This window comes from Ranitomeya imitator, chromosome 1 (assembly GCF_032444005.1).
Source record: "Ranitomeya imitator isolate aRanImi1 chromosome 1, aRanImi1.pri, whole genome shotgun sequence".
NCBI classification, from domain to species: domain Eukaryota; kingdom Metazoa; phylum Chordata; class Amphibia; order Anura; family Dendrobatidae; genus Ranitomeya; species Ranitomeya imitator.
Window position 1 is genome coordinate 486,298,615 of NC_091282.1, and position 17,316 is coordinate 486,315,930.

Genomic DNA, 17,316 nt, shown 5'->3' on the forward strand with positions numbered 1-17,316 from the left:
GTAGTGAACCTAATAGATTTCACTGATGTAGCCCATCATAATGGCTAAACTAATATTTTTGATATAACACCTATACACTATAATTATAGCTATCTATTTTATTAAAGTGATGTATCTACAGATCTTGATATATCTACAGTATGCAAATCAATATCAAGGACGTACACATTATTAGTCTATATATACCTCTCTCCTAGTGGTATTAATATATATACATAGGCCAGGAAAATCACCATGGTATCACACTGAGGCAGGGGATTGTCCCGACCACGCTACTGTATTTACGCACCTATACCAGTACCTGCAGATAAGTACCTTGTGTATATCCTCCTCCTGATGAACCTCGGCAAAGAGGGGAAACGCGTCGAGTAACTAACTGTAACTTGGTACAATTTATCTATTTATAATCGTTATAGGATTTATATGGGCAATATGCCCTGGAAGTCGACAGTGGACTTTAATATTGGACAAAGGATATAATGGTTGTCCTAAGTTGCCGTTTGACTGTGATTGTTTAATACAGTTTTTAGGGTGGTTGGTGTGTTTTTTTGTTTTTGTTCTGTCTTTATTAGATAAGTTGATTTTCCTGGCCTATGTATATATATTAATACCACTAGGAGAGAGGTATATATAGACTAATAATGTGTACGTCCTTGATATTGATTTGCATACTGTAGATATATCAAGATCTGTAGATACATCACTTTAATAAAATAGATAGCTATAATTATAGTGTATAGGTGTTATATCAGAAATATTAGTTTAGCCATTATGATGGGCTACATCAGTGAAATCTATTAGGTTCACTACAATCACCATCTAGTATATTCACTGGAAGATTTAGCTATCTATTACAACTGTTTATTCTAACTATATATATTGAGGGTAATTGCAAATAGGATCTAACATCTCCACCTGAGGACTAAATTAACGATTGCATACATCAGAATCAGTCTATACACCTATTGATTAGATCTATACCTCTTCTCTTTCTCACCTGCCTATTCATTATCTTTGTCACCTCCTGCCACTATAGGGCCCTATAGGGTGAGCAGGGAGAGCCGTCGAGGAGCGGGGGCGCCATTGCGCAGGTTTTTAGGGTGCCAACCTCCGCAAATAGGTAAGGTCAGCTAGGCCAGTGTAGGGGTAGGCACACCCCTGGTTGTTTTCTTTCTCGTGGTGCTTGGTGTGTTGTTTATTATTATATGTATTAAGGTCTAATAAAGGTTAAATTTTAAATAAATAGAGTGGATACCTGTGAGACACCTGGGCAGGATAGAAGACGGAAAACTACTTACATTAGGACACTCCTGTTCCTCCAATAAGTCCTCCAAATCACGAAGTGCTTGTGCTTCAACTGCACTCATGGACTCTGATGTAGGATCCCTTCCATGCAGTTTTCTCAAAATCAATTTGCGGGAAACGAGATGCAGGTCCTTTAGGGCTGTAAAATAGTCAAATGAATTCGTTGGAGAGAAAGTCAGACCCCTACTCAGAACATCCAACTGAGACTCAGTAAGTGCATGTGATGATAAGTTTAATAGATAAAAATAACCTAGACATGTTTGTTGTCTAAGAAGTCATAATGACCTGGAGAATCATAATGGAAGGTCAGTTTTAGCATTTAGTGAACCTAGCAAAAAAGCCAAACAAAAAACAAGTGTGAGATTGCACTTTTTTTGCAATTTCACCGCACTTGAATTTTTTTTCCCATTTTCTAGTACATAACATGGTAAAACCAATGATGTCGTTCAAAAGTTCAACTCGTCCTGCAAAAAATAAGCCATCACATGACCATATTGATGGAAAAATAAAAAAGTTATGGCTCTATGAAGGAGGGGAGCGAAAAACGAACACGGAAAAACGGAAAATCCCAAGGTCATGAAGGGGTTAATAAAATGTTCTATTTTTACTCACATTGTTGGTTATATTGAGGTGTCCACATCATTAGTGTATCTCTTTCTCCTCTTTTGCTATTGTTGTGATACAGTATGACGCACCCTAAAATATTCAGGCTGTGCCTTCTTTTAGTTTCAATGGTTAATGTACACCTGAAGCACACTGCTTCTTGTGTATCATCATGGTAAAGTCTAAAGAAATCAGCCAAGATATCAGGAAGAGAATTGTCATCTTGCACAAGTCTGTCTCATCCTTGAGTACAATTTCAAAATACCTGAAGGTGCCTCGTTCATCTGTACAAACAATTATACACAAGTACTGTCACGATCCAATTTTGGATTTGTGGCAGATCTGGTTTGCTTAAGTTTAATGCCTTTTTTCCTTTTGGTCATCGGGGGTTAGTGCAGTTTTTCCCCCTCTGGTGGCCGCTTGTGTTATTGCATTGCTTCTGGCTCAGCTTAAGTTTATGGTGACCACTCCCTCCATCCTTTAAAAGGTCACCTGGCTCATCAGCTGACTCTCGGTGTTAGTTCATTCTGCAGCTGACCAAGCCAGGAGTAGGAGCTAGCTGAGAGCTGTTGTTCTACTGCAGTGTCCATTACTTCTGATGTTTCTTCTTGCTGCGCCTTGCAGCATTAAGCTAAGTCTGTTTTTTTCTTTTCCTTTTCTGTTTTGGTGATATTATTTACTCTGTTGCAGTTTACCTCTCTTGGGGGGAGAGGGGGTTACTTATAGGGCCTGCACAGGAGACAGGGTTACGCTGGCGGCTCAGGCCTCCTAACCTTCATAGGTACCCCCGAGATAAGGGAAAGTCAGGGTCCCTTTTAGTGGCAGGGACAGGTGCGGGTTCCAATACGCCATCCTGCCCCTTTATCGCCGTAAACGGCGTGAAAAGTACAAACAAGATGGGAATGTCCAGCCATCATCCCGCTTAGAAACGAGACGGGTTCTGTGTCCCGGAGATGAACGTGCTTTAGTCCGGCATGCGCATATCAACCCAAGGACAAAAGCAAAATACCTTGTGAAAATGATGGCGGAAGCTGGTCAGATTGTGTCAATATCCACAGTGAAACATGTACTATATCTTGTGCTGAAAGGCCACTCTGCCAAGAAGGAGTCACTACTCCAAAAGAAACAAAAAAGCCAGAATAATGTTCGCAAATGCACATAGGAACAAAGACCTTAATTTTTGGAGACATGTCCTGTGGTCTGATGAAACTAAAATTGAACTTCATGGGATTAATGACCATCATTACTTTTGGAGGAAAAAGGAGAAGCTTGGAAGCCTATGAAGACCATCCCAATCAGGTCGGACTGGCCCACTGGAGAACCGGAGGATTCTCCGGTGGGCCCACGCCCTGACACCTGCTGGCATACAGTGCCTAGGGCCCCCGCTGCTCCAGGGGCCCCCAGCAAGTGGGGTGTCGCTAATAGCGGCACACCATGCAGCTGCTATGGGGCCCCCAGTACCAGCGGAGAAGCAGCGGGTGACAGGAAGCCTAAGCCTGTCCCCGCTGCTAAAGTGAAATGAACATTCACGCTTCCCCATGGGCATGGAGAGGAGTGAATTCATTTCACTATAATAGCGGGCAGCGTTTGCCGCAAATTGCGGCTAAACACTGCCCGCTATCAGAGCCCGCTGACCAGGGCCCCCTTGCCGCTCCCTCAGGGGCTCCCTGCTCACATGGCCGCTAAGGGGCCATAAGCCAGGGGTCCCGGCACCAATGCCGCCCCCATCGCTCACTAATGGGGAGAGAGCGTCAGATGACGCTCCCTCTCCCATGATTCCCCTCGCCGCTGACACACAGCAGGTGCGCGATGACGTCACTTCATCACGCACCTGCTGTGTGTGAGGCCGACAGCAGCGCAGCTCCTTACATCGGAGCAGAGCCGCTGCTGGAGTCAGCGTGGGAGCGAGGAGGAGAGGTGAGTATTGTGCTTTTTTTGTGTGGTTTTTTTTATTATTGAGTCCTAGCTGGTTGTATGGGGGGTGTGAGCTGCATGATGCCCTATGGGGCAAAGGGGGGTGAGCTGCATGATGCCCTATGGGGCAAGGAGGGGGTGTGAGCTGCATGATGGCCTATGGGGAAAGGGGGGAGAGAGCTGCATGATGCCCTATGGGGCAAGGAGGGGGTGTGAGCTGCATGATGCCCTATGGGGCAAGGGGGTGAGCTGCATAATGCCCTATGGGGCAAGGAGGGGGTGTGAGCTGCATGATGCCCTATGGGGCAAGGGGGTGAGCTGCATGATGCCCTATGGGGCAAGGGGGGGTGAGCTGCATGATGCCCTATGGGGAAAGGGGGTTGAGCTGCATGATGCCCTATGGGGCATGGGAGGGTGAGCTGCCTGATGCCCTATGGGGAGGGTGAGCTGCCTGATACCCCATGGGGGAGTGAGCTGCATGATGCCCTATGGGGGGAGTGAGCTGCATGATGCCCTATGGGGGGAGTGAGTTGCATGATTCCCTATGGGGGGAGTGAGCTGCATGATGCCCTATGGGGGGAGTGAGCTGCATGATGCCCTATGGGGAGGGTGAGCTGCCTGATACCCTATGGGGAGGGTGAGCTGTATGATGCCCTATGGGGGAATGAGCTGCATGATGCTTTATGGGGGAACTGAGCTGCATGATGCCCTATGGGGGGAGAGAGCTGCATGATGCCCTATGGGGAGGGTGAGCTGCCTGATACCCTATGGGGAGGGTGAGCTGCATGATGCCCTTTGGGGGGAGTGAGCTGCATGATGCCCTATGGGGGCAGCTGCATGATACCCTATGAGAGGGGGCAGCGTGATACCCTATGAGGGGGCTACATTATATTCCATGAAGGGGCTGCATTATACCTTATGTGGGGGGTTGCACTATACTCCAAGGGGGCTACATTATACCCTATAGGGGCTACATTATACTGTGAGGCTGGTTGCATTATATTCTATGGGGAGGCTACATTATATTCTATAGGGGGCTGCATTATATTCTGTGAGGGGGATACATTGTACCCTATGAGGGGGCTACTTTATTTGTACTACCTTATATTATACCCTGATATTAGCGTGTTTTATCGCACAATTGGTGGTCTTGTATTTATTTCTATGTAGCTACATAGTGGGCCCCAAGAATGATTTTCTCTGGTGGGCCCAAGGTGCTCCAGTCCGACTCTAATCCCAATTGTGAAACATGGGGGTGGCAGCATCATGTTATGGGGTTGCTTTGCTGCAGGATGGATTGTTGCACTTCACAAAATAAATGGCATCATGAGAAAAGAAGATTGTAGCAATACTGAAGGAACATCTAAAGATATCAGCCATGAAGTTAAAGCATGGGCGGAAATGGGTCTTCAATATGGACAATGACCCGAAGCATACTGCCAAAATGGTAATAAAGAGGCTTAAAGGGAACCTGTCACCCAGTTTTTTTGATATGAGATAAAAATATGGTTCAATAGGGCCTGAGCTCTGCTTTACATCAGTACCTTTCATATCCCCCGATTCCCCACTTTTGCTGAACAAATACCTTAGTAATCTCTCCGTTTTCACATGTCAATCACCCTGATCCGGTCCGCTGGGTGGGGCCTAATCGCCGATTCTCCCCACCTCCGGCTTTGCTCTACAAATCGTCTTTCCTGCGTTGGCATAGTTTTTTGCAACTGTGCATTCAAGTGGCATCTCGCGCGTGCGCAGTATGCTTTGACCAACTGTGGGCAAAGCATTCAACTTATTATTGCGCATGTGCCGGCATTTTCCTTGATGTTCTGTGCCCCGGAAGTCCTTCTATGCTTCCGGGACACAGAGCATAGGGTCAAAAGCCGGCTCATGCGCAATAATGATTTCATGCTTTGCCCACAGTTGTCAAAGCATACTGCGCATGTGCGAGACGCTAATTCAATGCGCAATTGCAAAAACTGACCGCGATCTGTGCTATTCACAGATCTAGTTACGTCTGACATGCCAAGGAGCGAGGGTTGAGACAGCGATTAGGCCCCGCCCATTGGACCGGACTGGGGTGATTGACATACGAAAATGGAGAGATTACTAAGGTATTTTCACAGCAAAGGTGGGGAATCAGGGGATATGAAAGGTACTGATGTAAAGCTGAGCTCAGGCCCTATTGAACCATATTTTTATCTCATATCGAAAAAACGGGGTGACAGGTTTCCTTTAAGGATAACAAAGTCAATATTTTAGAGTAGCAATCACAAAGTCCTGATCTCAATCTTATTGAAAATTTATGGGCAAAGCTGAAAAGGCAGGTAAAAGTAAGGTGACCTACAAACCTGGATCAGTTACATCAGCTTTCTCAGGAGGAATGGGCCCAAATTCCGACCAACTATTGTTAGAAGCTTGTGGAAGGATATCCCAAACATTTGACCCAAGTCATTCAGTTTAAGGCCAGTGCTACCAAATACTAATGAAATGTATGTAAACTTTTGACTTTGCAGTAAGTAATAAAAATGCCTTACAACATTCTCTCTCTCATTATTCTGGCATTTGTCAAATATTAATAATTATGGTAAAATTGGTAATCCTAATTGACCTAAATGGTAAAAAGATTATTCTGATTTCATGTCAGATATTGAGAAAAACATTCATGTGTGTCTTTTTATATAGTGTATGTAATTTTCTGGTTTCAACTGTATATATTTATCAATCAAATTAAGTTACAACATTTGCTGCCTTGGATTAACCCTCACCTCTGCCTTGTCCTACAAGCCACACTTCCAAACCCTTACAACCTCCTGCTGCCTCCAAATAAAAAATATTTCCAGAATCCTTCCCTTTCTCAACCCTGAACTAACTAAAATGTTAGTGCATGTCCTTATCATCTCCCACTTTAACTACTGCCATATTCTCCTCTGTGGCCTTCCTGCTAACAGTCTCACACCTCTCTAGACCATCCTTAACTCTGCTGCTTGACTAACCCACCTCTGTCCTCGCTATTCCTCCTCTTTTCTCCCCTGCAAATCCCTTCATTGGCTCCCAATTCCTCAGTGTATCCAGTTCAAGCTACTAATATTGACCTACGAAGCCACCATAATTTGTCTATGATGCAAATCTCTAAACTAATCTCCCGATATCTCCCACCACGTAATCTCTGGTCTTCACAAGACCTCCTTCTCTCCTCCCCACTTGTACACTCCTCACCAAATTACCTCTAAGGATATTACCTTAAGTACCCCCCATCCTCTGGAATTCTGTTGCCCAACACATTAGATTCCACCACATTCAGAACTTTCAGGTGGAACTTGTGTAGGGAGGTGGACCGGGCTGGAACTGTCAGGACTGTCACCATTATTCCTGGGGGAAGAGATTTCTGACCAAAGCAGGCCAGGACTCCTAACAGATGGGGGCGGGTTGAGATGAATAGAGCTGAGCGCAAAAAGATGGGGCTTTTGGCGGGGAACCGGTGCGTGCAGACAGAGACTGTTGACTTCCTCTCAACTGACCTATGCCAGCTAGACGTGCCTCTTTACCCGGTTAGCAATCCTGCCCAGTCAGACGCTGCACAGTGCATAGACACTCCCGCACCGTTCTGTGACCGAGTCCACGAGACCTTTCTGCTGACCATTGTGGAGGCACCAATCAGTATTACCCCTGCGGTGCATGCTGAGTGCTGGATTGCGCCTTTGGCTGTGACCGCTGAACTGTGTGCTTCACCCGCGGCCTTGATTACTGAGCTGCATGCTATATCAGCTGTGCCATGAACTTGCTCCTGAACATCATCTTGTACCAGGACCAGAGGACCACGTTGCGAAGGACATAGAGGATTCATCACCGTATAGAGACAGTGTATTTCCTACCTAAGAGACCAGATTGTAGACTTCTCATGGAGCCTGCTGTGCCACCAAGGGATCTTCCAGCTGCCTTCTTCCAGGACCCTAAGACTGATATGTTGAACCGTTGCTTCCCCCTTACTCTTCTTCAGTGCACCCATGAATCCATATATTTACCTCCCTGGTTTCACCCATATACTCCTTGTGCGTAGGGACACTGCTACCCCTATAGTTTTGATAAAATATACTTGTTAACCCTTGTTCTGCCTCCTATGTGTCACTGCATGCTAAGCACCTGCTAGCAACCTACACTTGAAAGCCCATGTCGTCAAGAATCTGAGAATCTGCATTGACACCGCTGCTGCCTCACCATCACGAGAGCTGCCGTAATCTCCAAACCTGCTGTGTCCTTCCCTATTATCTTGTAGACTATAAGCTCGCAAGGGCAGGACCTTCCCCCTTCTGTATCAGTCTGTCACTGTTAGTTTGTTCTCTGGATTCATATTTTGTAACCCCTTTTTTACGCGTACTGCATCGTGGAATCAATGGTGCTTAATAAATAATTATAATAATATTAATGGGGGTTCAGGTGGCACCAGTATTTAATTTTTGTAAAGTGTGTGGTGGACCCATTTCTTAACACTCTTACACGCATGTGGATACGTTTTGTAAAAGACATACAACCAACAAATATTGAATTTTTCTGTCGTCATATTTATTTTTCACAATCTGCTTGTCATACAAATATTGCACCCAGAAAATGTGGACATTTCAACCTGATACTTGATAGGAATGTGTACACATCGCACAGTGGATTAACAATTCTGATAACATACTGCAACTATAGATATTATTTAGAAATAAAAACACTAGCAGCAATATCTGGTTACTCTGGTGAGGAATTGCCTTATTTAAGGATTTTCCATGCACAACATTAAAAGACAACAGGTTTAAACTATTTCAGTCATATAGAGGACCATGCATTGTGGATAAATGCTAATCTTTCCATTCCTGAGATGGATAAGGATTTGTTTTGGCAGATTTTCTTAAATTATGTTCTTTTGTTCAGCCAATGTTAACTTTTATTTTGTTTTTAATATATTGTATAGGTAAAACTGGTTTTCCTGGTTTTTGATTATCTGCAGGGTTGTTTCAGGTCAATGCTTAGTCATAAGTACAGTACATTCTAGAAAATGTGTTAATCAGACTGAGAATATATTGTAGCCTAATAAGCAGAAACAAAAGCCTATAGTATGCTTCATGTTACTCCATTTCTGAGCAGAACTGTTAGGCCGGGTCACACTTACGAGTGCAACGTGAGAAAGTCGCGCGAGTCTCTCGCATCAATACCCGACACTGCCGCCGACACTCAGGATCGGAGTGTGCGGCTGCAAGTATTTCTATGCAGCTGAACGCTCTGGTCCAAACCGCCGTCGGCAGTGCCGGGAATTTATGCAAGAGAATCACTCGAGATTTTCGCATTGAACTTACAAGTGTGACCCCTGCATTACTCAACATTAGATAGTTGATTTTATTTTCCATTAACATAAAGGTTTATTTTATGAAACTGAACATAGACCAAACTGACAATAAAAAACGTGTATTTCGCATCTATTGTTAGGCTATGCTCACACTCACCAATTTTGCAGCACTGTTTTGTTGTTTTATTATTGCACAAATAAGCTGCTTTTTAGAGTGTCAGCGAAAGTAATGTTTTAAGAAATTTTATTCATACACTTGTTTTATTTTTCCTGACTGAGTTTGAGAACTGCAGCATTTTTGAAAATCTGTAGCATGCCAATTCTTTTATCGTGCTTGCAGCATTTTTCCACCCATTGAAAGCAAGGAAAATGTGCAAAAATGCTGGTTTTCCTGTGCTTTTGAACTGTTTTTTTCATGTACTGCAGACAAATTACACTTGCAATCAGCAAAAAAGAACCAAAAATACATAAAAAAGCAGCTAAAATGCAGCAAATCTACATTTCGAATGCAGCATTTTCACTGCCAGGAAAGCAGTAGAGATGAGCGGTGTTCGAGTCGAACTGTTCGCCAATTTCAAATTTGAGTTGTTTTGGGTGGTGTTCGAGTCGATCGACGAACCCGAACAATTTGCTTAAAATTTGGCTGTTCGAGTTTCTGTTCGATAACTGTTCGTTCACCAAAAGCCTGGCTTGATTTGCACATTAAAACTGTTTATTATTGTTAATAGACTGCTTCAGTCTATAGAGGGCGGGAAAGGGGGGCGGGGGATAGATCTGTGCTGAAATAACGCCGATCTCCATTTTTTTTTTCCTTCCCGCATTTACAGTGGGGCGGTGCAGTCTCTCAGCCTATCAGCAGTGCACACACACACAGCAATGTGCATGTGATGCACACAAGCAAGGGCATGTGTCATTGGCTGTGTATGTTACATGTCCTTGCCCTATAAGAACCAGCCATTTGCCACGTCGCCACCATTTCCTCACTGCTGCAGCTTAGTGTTAGACGGCACCGCTGCTGCTGTGGGCGCTATACAGGCTAAGAGTGTTTTTTTGGAGCGAATTGTCAGACAGTTGGGAGGATACGATACGATACGATACACTTTATTGATCCTGTGGGAAATTATGGTATCACAGCAGCACAACTTAAATCAAATCATAAAAATCATAAAAGAATTACATAGTTGACATGACAGTGGAGTTGACAGAAGAACATTATACATTAGAATAGGACATACACAACGAGTGAACTGAAATGTAGAGAAATAAGTAGACTTTCACCTTGGTGGTTTAACCCTAATGTTATTGTTGTACATTCCCATGGCAGTTGGCACAAACGATTTCCTATATTTTTCCTTCTTACACCTCAGAAGTATTAGCCGGTTACTGAAGGTGCTCTTCTGTCTCATGAATAGCTCATATAGTGGATGTGCATTATTGTTCATAATTGCCATACACTTTCTCAGAGTTCTTCTCTCCACTACCTCCCCAAAAGAGTCCAGATTGCAGCCCACAGCTGAACTTGCCTTCTTAATAATCTTATTCAGCTTATTAGCACACTACTACCCCAGCACGTGATTGCAAAAAAGATGGCACTTGCCACTACAGATTGGTAGAACATTTCTAACATTTTGCTGCACACATTAAAAGACCTCAGTTTCCTTAGGAAATACAATCTGCTCATCCCCTTCTTGTAGACAGTCTCTGAGTGGCATCTCCAGTCCAGTTTGCTATCCAAATGAACCCCCAAATATTTGTAACTTTCCACCTGCTCTACCTCCTGTCCAGCAATAGTGATCGGTAAGCATTCCAACTTGATCCTGCCATAGTTGGCCACCAACTCCTTGGTTTTCTTAACATTTAGTTGTAGATAGTTACCATTGCACCAATCCACGAAATTCGACACCACCCTTCTATATTCCTCATCCCCCTGATCTCCCCTAATGCATCCCACAACCACGGAGTTGGGACTAGTTGTAATATCAGCCCTTTTCAGGGTAGATTACAGCAGTTCATAGCACTGTTTGCCAGGCAGGTCTGTGCCAGTGCTGTGCAAGTGTTTGTCACAGCATTTGGTGTAATCTAGCTCAGCCAATCCTTTTGGGCTAGTAGCATTGTCTGATAGTCATCTGTGAAGCTAGCTACACCGCCTGGGTATCTCAATTTTTACTGCATCTAACCCAGATAATAGTTTTGGGCCTAGGAGCAGTGTCAGCACATCAGCAGAATAACCCGCCTGTGAAACAAACTATACCGCCTGTGTATCTCAATTTTCAATGCATCTAATCCAGTTAATAGTTTAGGGCCTTGGAGCAGTGTCTGCACGTCAGCAGAGTAGCCCACCTGTGAAACTAACTACACCGCCTGTGTATCTCTATATTCACTGCATCTAATCCAGTTAATAGTTTAAAGCCTAGGAGCAGTGTCTGCACGTCAGCAAAGTAGCCCGCCTGAGAAACAAACTATACCGCCTGTGTATCTCAATTTTCACTGCATCTAATCCAGTTATTAGTTTTGGGCCTAGGAGCAGTGTCTACACATCAGCAGAGTAGCCCGCCTCTGAAACTAACTACACCGCCTGTGTATCTCTATATTCACTGCATCTAATCCAGTTAATAGTTTAGGGCCTAGGAGTAGTGTCTGCACGTCAGCGGAGTAGCCCGCCTGTGAAACTAACTATACCGCCTGTGTATCTCTATATTCACTGCATCTAATCCAGTTAATAGTTTAGGGCCTAGGAGTAGTGTCTGCACGTCAGCAGCGTACCCCACCCATGAAGCAAGCTACACCACCTGTTTACCTAACTACTATTTTGTAACTGCATCTAGCCCAGGAAATCCTTTTGGGCCTAGTAGAATTTAGTGCTACTCAGCAGCGTACCCCACCCATGAAGCAGGCTACACCGCCGGTTTACCTAAGTACTATTTTGTAACGGCATCTATACCAGGAAATCCTTTTGGGCCTAGTAGAATTTGGTGCTACTCAGCAGTGTACTTCACCCATGAAGCAAGCTACACCGCCTGTTTACCTAGGTACTATTTTGTAATGGCATCTAGCCCAGGAAATCCTTTTGGGCCTTGTAGAATTTAATGCTACTCAGCAGCGTATTTCACCCATGAATCAAGCTTCACCGCCTGTTTACCTAAGTACTATTTTGTAATGGCATCTAGCCCAGGAAATCCTTTTGGGCCTAGTAGAATTTGGTGCTACTCAGCAGCGTACCCCACCCATGAAGCAAGCTACACCGCCTGTTTACCTAACTACTATTTTTTAACGGCATCTGGCCCAGGAAAGCCTTTTGGGCCTAGTAGCAATTTCTGCTACTCAGCAGAGTACCCCACCCATGAAGCAAGCTACACCGCCTTCTTTCTTTCTCAGTCTAACCCCTCGGCTCTGGGATGTCCACTCTCCCTCCAGCTCTCGCCTTCTCACAGGTGGACTACCGCGCGTTTTCACACTGTGGCAAATCTTTTGGGCCCAGGCATAAGAGGTCGTCGAGGTAATGGATAATATGTGCCGCCTTACAAACGTCCATGATGACACATTCGAGGAAGCAATTAAACGCCTCAAATAGTGAGCAGGATATGGAGCACCCCATGGGCAAACAGCGATCTATGTAGTATGCTCCTTCACAGAAGCAGCCCAATGGGATGACACTATTCGGAGGCACAGGTAGTAACCGGAATGCCCCCTCAATGTCTGTTTTGGCCATTAGGGTGCCCCTTACCAACTTCTTGACCCGCCTGATTGCCTCGTCAAAGGAGGTACAGTACATAGTACTGTACTTGGTTCCGCGTCGATGTTGTCGTTTACTGACCTGCCCCTTGGATATGACAAATGGTGGATTAGTCTGAATGTATTGGGTTCATTTTTGGCACAACTCCCAATGGGGGTACCACTACGTCTTCTAAGGAAAGTGTTCTGAATGGACCCCATTCTACCTAAAGATATTTCTTTTTTTATTTTTTTTGTCAAGACGTCTGGGTGTTGGTAGAGTAAGTTTAGATTTTTACTCCAGCCTTCCTTGATTTTAGAAGGACATGACATGCCTATATCTGTGTCTCCTCCTCCTTTTACTCCGTCACCTCTTTTCTTTTCGCATGACTATATGCAGTTGTGACTTTTCCTTGTGTTTGTTGTGTCTTCTGAGCAGTTTGTCAGCTTTTGGACACCTTTTAAGGTGTTTTCCATGTGTTTGTATGTGTTTGTGTTTGCCTGCCATTGGTTTCAATGGGTTCGACAGTGTTTGTCGAACGTTCGAAGAACATTTTGTCGAACACGTCCCTGTTCGACGAACCGAACCCGAACACTAGGGAGGTGGCTTAACACTAGAAAGCAGGTTTCGGTTGCAGAAAAAAAACATTGCAAAAACACTGCATGTGAACATAGCCTTACAGCTTTAATATTTTTATAGTTGCTTATCATGGGCCACAACCAGATGATTTTTTATCACTATGGTCCAGATTCACCAAAACTGGATTACAAAAGTGCCGTGGAGTAAGATGCAACAAATTAATTCAGGGGCCAATATTTTTTTAACAACAAAACTATATGCCTAAATAACATGAAAACAGGCATATTATCAACCTTATCATGCCACAGTGCAGGCTCTGCCGCCATTGCCTCCCTGAATAAGGTGATTTTCTTTTCAAACCATAATTCTATGCACTATGTAAAATAGGGGGCAGGTCACTGAGGGATCAGTGACCTGTCATAGCCATCAGTATGAATACCTAATCAGAGCACCACATGAACACCCCCCCAAAGGCCACCCTGGAGCACGGACATATCATTACCTAAACACTGCAAATAAAGATTAAACAACAACCAAAAGACGGATTTCATCACCCAGGTATCATTTTAATCAGTATAACTGCGCCGACCTGACACTGTCTGTAGGTTACTGTGCACTATCCTGGTGACAGGTTCTCTTTAAGGATATGAAAACATGGCTGCTTTGTTCTGGAAATAGCAGCACACCTTTCCATGAGATGCCTCTGGTATTGCAGTTCAGTTCCATTATGGCATGGTTTCTGGAAGAAAGCAGGCATGTTTTTTCAATCCTACACTTTATATTGGTCAAATTCCAAATCCTATCCCAGCTTCCTGCATCCCATATACAGCATCTAGCCAGATAGAAAGTGCAAACATATCATCATTTTCCAATAGAGTATTTTGGAATTAGTTTCACTATTGGTCAATTGCATCAACTCAACTATAGGGTGTGGTAAATTATTAGCAAATTATAAAAAATTACTATAATTACCACAGTCTGTAATTAATTAGTCACCTTTTTAATGCTATGAAAATAAAAGTTTGCTGGATGAAGTACTTGTATATTTTAATATTTTACTGTCAATATTGCTTATCTATGATGCGAAAATGCTTAAATACAAGTGCTCCTCACAAAATTAGAATATCATCAAAAAGTCAATTTATGTCAGTTCTTCAAAAAATGAAACTCATATACTAGATAGAGTCATTACAAACAGAGTGATCTATTTCATATGTTTATTTCTGTTAATGTTGATGATTACGGCTTACAGCGAATGAAAACCCAAAAGTCATTATTTCAGTAAACTAGAATACCTTATAACACCAGCTTGAAAAATGATTTTAAAATCCGAAATGTTGGCCTACTGAAATGTATGTTCAGTAAATGCACTCAATACATGGAGGCGATCAGACTGTGGCACTGCTGAGGTGTTATGGAAGCCCACGTTGCTTTGATAGCAGCCTTCACCTTGTCTGCATTGTTGGGTCTGGTGTTTCTCATCTTCCTCTTGACAATACCCCATACATTCTCAATGTGGTTAAGGTCAGGTGAGTTTGCTGGCCAATCAAGCACAGTGATACTGTTGTTTTTAAACCAGGTATTGGTACTTTTGGCAGTGTGGACAGGTGCCAAGTCCTGCTGGAGAATGAAATTTCCATCTCCAAAAAGCTTGTCGGCAGAGGGAAGCATGAAGTGCTCTAACATTTCCTGTGCTGACTTTGGTCTTGATAAAACACATTTGACCTACACCAGCAGATGACATGGCTCCCCAAGCCATCACTGATTGTGGAAACTTCACACTAGACCTCAAGCATCTTGGATTGTGGGCCTCTCCACTCTTCCTCCAGACTCTGGGACCTCGATTTCCAAATAAAATGCAAAATTTACTTTCATCTGAAAACAACACCTTGGACCACTAAGCAACAGTCCGGTTCTTTGTCTCCTTGGCCCAGGTAAGACCCTTCTGGCATTGTCTATTGGTCATCATGAGTGGCCTGACACAAGGAATGCAACACTTGTAGCCCATGTCCTGGATACGTCTGTGTGTGGCGGCTCTTGAAACAATTACTCCAGCAGCAGTCCATTCCTTGTGAATCTCCCCTAAATTTTTGAATGGCCTTTTCTTAACAATCTTTTCAAGGCTGTGGTTATCCCGTTTGCTTGTGCACTTTTTTCTACCACACTTTTTCCTTCCACTCAACCTTCCATTAATATGCTTGGAAACAGCACTCTTTGAACAGCCAGCTTCTTTAGAAATTACCTTTTATGGCTTACCCTCCTTGTGGATTGCATCAATGACTTCCTTCTGGACATCGGTCAAGTCAGCCTTCCCCATGATTGTGGAGACCACTGAAACAGACTAAGGGACCTTTTATATATGCTTAGGAAACCCTTGCAGGTGTTTTGTGTCAATTATTCTAATTTACTGAGATAATGACTTTTGGGTTTTCATTGGCTATAAGCCATAATCATCAACATTAACAGGAATAAACACTTGAAATAGATCACTCTGTTTGTAATGACTCTATATAATATGAGTTTCACTTTTTGTATTGAAGAGCTGAAATAAATTAACTTTTTGATGATATTCTAATTTTGTGAGAAGCACCTGTATCTGATAGTCAGTATTGCTTGGTGTGTTGCAATTACAGTTTCTGAGTTCTCTTTTCCTTTCTGCTTCTTTGCAGTCAGCATGCTACTAATTTAGAAATGAGCGGATCTGATGAAATACGAGTTCGCTAAATTGAGCAGATTTTACCAAGGTATCAGGTTCACAGTGAAGTTATTCTATGGGAATTGAAAGTCCCTGATTATGTTCTGGGTTCTGGAGAGGTCCCGATGCATAAAGAGATGTTTAAAAAAAAATACTCACCTCATCACTGCTCACTCAGCAAGTACAACAGCATGCTGAAATCCCAGGTGTCTTCACGCTAGGCTGGGACTTCTATCCGCAACAAAGTCTTGGTGTTTCTGTGCATACGTGTTTTAAGGCCACTTGCGCAGAGAGTCCTAGTATCAGTGCAGTGGCATTAAGAAAAGGTGCCAAGGACCATACAGGGAAAAGCAAGCAATGCAGGTGGCCGAAGGGGGTATCAGTAAGATGAGTATGATTGTTTTCAACCTTTTGCAGGCTCTTAATGGTTTAATACGCCGGCACCATTTTTCTGAATTTATGCTATGAGAATTACAATAAAAACAGTATTTTAGAGAATATGGATTTTTGTAAAATACAAGTAGAATTCAATACCATTAGATCAAATTCGACCAACTCTAAATCTAATCATTTTTTGAGCTGACCATTCAAGAGATAGACTCCCAAACCAGAGCAAGACAATAGGATGCCATTGGCCCATTTTACAGGCCAGTAGTATGGGATCTGCAAAAGTTTTTGTTAAAAATTAAAGATCTATTTTTAATAGGCAAAGATAGGCAAGCATGATGCCCTTCATTTTACAACGAAGTTATAAGATATAGGCTTCATCGGCTGCGCTCAAATCATTCCTCCTAAGTGTAAAATCAGTTGCTTGTTGTGTTTGAGAAGCAGTCTTGCTAAGGTACCCATTGAGCATATTAATATAGAAAATTGTGGACATAATAAAAAGTAATTAAACATTTGTCCATATCAAATTGTTACTCTACATGTCAGAAGAAACTAATTTGTTTTACTTAGCTTTTTAGTTTCAAAAAGTATGCTTTCAATTTCTACAGCATCCACTGACCTGAATACCTAGACACCACATAAACATTGCAGTGACATTCGGGTCCATGCATGCCTGTACACTGCACCAAGTGCAGAATCCTTGATAGGGCGTTGATTTAGAGAACTAGTCTGATTGCCGTATGTGGAGTCGGGAAGGAATTTTTTTCCCCAATGAGGAGCTTACTCTTTGCCACATGG